This window comes from Impatiens glandulifera, chromosome 1, assembly GCF_907164915.1.
Source record: "Impatiens glandulifera chromosome 1, dImpGla2.1, whole genome shotgun sequence".
In the NCBI taxonomy this organism is placed as follows: domain Eukaryota; kingdom Viridiplantae; phylum Streptophyta; class Magnoliopsida; order Ericales; family Balsaminaceae; genus Impatiens; species Impatiens glandulifera.
This window is the reverse complement of record NC_061862.1, coordinates 114,641,488-114,646,135: the sequence shown is the minus strand read 5'-3', so window position 1 is coordinate 114,646,135 and position 4,648 is coordinate 114,641,488.

Here is a 4,648-nt window from a genome sequence, read left to right as displayed (position 1 = left end):
AACTGACGGACTTCGGTGTCATAGCCGAAGAGTCTCCGATCTTCTATGACAACACAAGTGCCATAGCAATCACCTACAATCCGGTTCTACACTCCAGAACCAAGCACATTGACATAAGACACCACTTCATTCGGGAACATGTCATGCTGAAGCATATCCGGCTGGAATACGTACCAACTGATCAACAAGTAGCCGATATCTTCACCAAGCCTCTACAGGAAGCTAAGTTCTCTCAATTCAGACTTATTCTCGGTTTAACCGACATTAGTCAGATCCTCCCTAAGGATGCTTAAAAGGGAAATCGGTTCGGACAGACAAAACCGGTAGTTCCTCCTAAACTGTTGGACTTCAAATTTTCAAGGCATCTATGGAAGAACTGCCTGGTCTATCAGACAGAGTAAACCGACCGGTTATTTAGTGCATGCACCAAATAAGCGCATCGGGATGAACAAATGATAACTGACCGGTTCGGAAATAAGTTATCTTAGATTATTTGAACTTCAAACAAAATTGGAATAATTATCTGTGTCTAGGCTTATCTGTTCTGAAATATTTCCTGTTCAAAGTAAAATGGTCGCACCTAAAAAGACGTGAAGATCTGATATCTTTCATGGTCCAGGTCTATGACCAACATCCTAGGCTCTAGACATGCTTATTTCATGCAAAATTCTTTACCCTATGGATAATAGATATTATAATCTGTGATACCTGGATAATAGACTTCTCTCTCCACTAGTATATAAGATGAACAAACCTTAAACAAAACAATCACAAGTTGTATAACCCTTCCTCTCACTAAGACAAAATGTCTCAGTTCCCAAACATCCTTCAAGTGGATTTCAACTCCGCTCAAAGTACTGAGCATTATGAGATCTTCAAGATGATCAAATCATTTGAAGACACCGGCCTTCAACACTTTCTAGATGACAAACATGTCATCTATTCTGAGTCTGTCCTGGAGTTCTTTTATAATGCCAGGATCTTTCGCGGTACTCCTCACTTTGACACCCACATCCAATCAAAGGTAGGAGGTATCGTCTTTGACTTTACCGAGAATGACTTTGCAGATGCTTTAATCTGCCAAAGTAGGGGCTAACCGACCTTAACATACCGGCTAAACTAAAAGCCGAGATTTCCTTAGCCTTTGCCCGGTCAAGCCATCCGGTGGATGATCACGGTGCTAGATCACTATTGAAAGCTGAATACCAGCTCCTCAATGATGTAGTCGGTCGAGGCATCCTGGGAAGGGATGTGACCAACACATACTGCACCGCTGCCTTTAACATGATGGCTGCCATAACTACTGGCACACCGATCAATTGGTCGAGGGTACTGTTCGACGTCCTAGTCTGGATGATTGGTGTTCAATCAGTCGGCCTCATCCCTCAAATAAGCTGTCTGCTTCTGGAACTGGGAGTTCCAACATGCCCAGGGGAAGGGATGAATCAAGCTCAAGTGCTAACCAAGGAAATAACCGACTCCTTCTATGAGCGGTTTGAGAAGGCATGGAAGAGGAGGAACCGCCACCCCAACGGTCACACCACCTCAAGCGGATATTAAGTCACTCCTTCCTACACCCGGTCATTTTGCTGCACATACCGGGTGTATCTCTGTTCAACATCCTTATGATCATTTCGGTTTCATCTATGTTCTTTTCGGTTTAGTCTAAGTTATCTTCGGTTTCTATCGGTTACTTTTCAGTGTGTTGCTGCATGGGTCATTAATGAAAAGTAACATTTAATTAATGAGGTAACCCCCAACTACATGAGTAATCAATACCCAACTAACTTGGTTACTTTTCAACTAAATCCCACCTCGAGCTCCGCAATTAATCAAAAGTAACCCCTTCCCAATGCGTTTTGAAAACATAAATATTCTCTTCCTTAATGAGACAAAACTGACATTCAATGCTAATATTTTCCCTCCAAAACCGAATCTATATAAAGAACTATCTTCTAATCAACTCAACACATCCTAAACACAAAATTCTCTTGAACTCTCTCTCTCTCTTAGCAAAGACATAATCATGCCTAGTCGAACCTTAGGAAACTTCTTGAGCATCGATTTCGAATCATGTATGGAACATTGGGACGGAGAAACAAAGGAGATCATGTTTGAATCTCTCATTGACACCGGTCTTCGAACCTTTCTCGAAGAATCCGGTCCCATACTTATTGAGGATGTCAAGACGTTCTTCAGAAGCGCTTGCATCAGAGGTAACTATATCGTCTCCACGGTGAGAGACCACACCTTCTGGCTAGATGAAGCCGAATTTGCCCACATGTTCAACTTGCCCACAAAAGGGTTTTTTGACTTTCCAACCCAGGTGGGAAGTGCGGCAGCCGATCATGCAATGTTCTTCTTTGGAACCGATGTTCCGGTGGAAAACCATGGGTTAAAAACCTGCCTTGCTCATCACATTCAACTCCTTCTCGAGATTGTAACCCGCTCCATCATTTGTCAATCACCGAATCAGCGTTACTCCAAGAAAACATACGACATAATGACCCATATTGTTAGCAACACGACCATCAATTGGTCAACGGTCATTTTTCAGATCCTGAAAACCATGGTGCTAACCAAGAAAGGTCTCGGTTATGCTCCTCACATCAGCCGACTTATTCTCAAATACCGCTCAGAATTTGGACCGGGCACACCGACATCTCCTTCGAACATTCTTGACATGGATGGGGTGGAAGAAAAGCTCTCTAGGGTAGTTATTACTTAAGTTATATCTTTCCATCTTATGTATGTCTAATTTTACACCGATCTACCTTTTCGGTTTCTATCCTTTAAATGTTTCTTCAATATAAAATTATTTCTGCTTAAATAACCGGGTCAACATAATAATCAGAACATCCATCTAAGCAACTGGTTAATATTGTCAAATAACCTCGTTCTTATCCAGTCAACATCAACGCATCTTCGCGATCTCCATAAGAACCGCTTAATCAAGAGTTGTAAACAACTCAGAACACTCATCTAAATAACCGGTTATATCGATAGACAAAGCACCGCAGCATCGCGGTTTACATCTTACTTCATCAAACGGTTCCAAAGGGGGATTGCGTCATCAAAGTCAAAATCAAAACTTTGGAGGGAAATTTCCCGCCCAAAGAGCTTTCGTTCAAAATTACCGCTCATTGATTTGGCGCCCGTAGTTTTCCGCTTTTTGGCTTCCCGCCCCTTGATTCGCGCCTCTTGGATTACCGCCCTTTGGTTTGCCGCCTCTTGATCTACCGCCTTTTGTTTCCCGCCCACTTATTGCCGCCTCTTTGGCTTGGAGGGAAAACTCCCGCCAAGAGTTGATGGGACGGTTGGGTTTCCAAACCGCGCCTATAAAAGGGGCCCTTGGCCATTTCATTCTTCTCTTACGCGAAACAACTTTCTCTCTCTAAGCTCTCAAACTCTCTCACCGGTTATTCTCTTGTTTTCTCAAAATCCTCTCAATCATCTAAGATGGGTCGTGCCTCGGCTTTGTTCAAACACATCATTCAGGTGGATTTCGAGGAGATCCGATAAAAGGGCTCGCCTGCGGCAAAGGAAGTTATCACCCGGATTTCTGAAGCCGGACTTGAATATTTTCTAAGCGGTCCCTTTGTTCTATACAGAGAAGCGGTTGAAGAATTCTTCAAAACCGCAACTCTCTCTGGTGACAAGATAACCACAACTGTTAGAGGTACTCAGTTCGAGTTAACCGAAGAATCGGTTGCGGAGATCCTACGTCTCCCAACAGATGACCGAAATGCTTTGATGAAACTAGATCTAACAACATTCGAGGCGGCCTGCCAGATTCTCTCTGCAGACACGGAACCAGTGAAAGTATCCAGTAAGAAATCGACTCTACGACCGGAATACATACCTCTTTGTGACATCTTCACAAAGTCGGTTCAGGCGAGAGGTGGAAACTACGACAGCCTCACCAAGGCCAAGATCGAGATGCTTGTCGGTTTGCTGGAAGATACGAAAGTCAACTGGGCGAAGGAAATTTTCCACAACCTGAAAGACATGGTGAAACCGGACTCCGCCCGGTCATGGGGATACGCCATCCCTCTTGGAAAAATCTTGCTCCACCATAACATCAACACCGGTCCCGGTGTCATTCTCCCATCAAGCAGGATAATAAAATCCAAACAATTCCTGGAAAGGAAGCAGCCGGCCCCCGGTTCTACAAGTGGCCGAAAGAAGAAATCTACCGCCAAGAAACCGGCTCCAGCAAAAGACAAGTCCGGAGACAAGGATAAGGAGAAGATAGTATTCATGGAACCGCCCACAAGAGATGAGGAAGAATCGGCTTCCACGTCTGACCGAACCGGTTCACAGAAAACCAATGAAAATCCTTCCGATAGAGAAGGACCGAATGCAGAAGAACATTCGGGTACAAGTCCTGAAAATACCGGTGCGAGCCTTGAAAACATCGATGCCGGTGCAGACGACCGTGAGGAGGAAGAGACTCCCTTTGACAGCGACCAGAAGAAGGCCGAAATCATAGTGCGCCGAATCTTGGAGGAAATCGAAAACCGAGTCCAAGCGGTTGCCGCAGTATACCGGGAGTGGCACGGGTACCGGTACGACAAATTCTTCAAGCACATGCTACCGGGCCTAACCGATGAACAAAGCTTCAGAAGGCTGAAGGAGATAGAAGAAA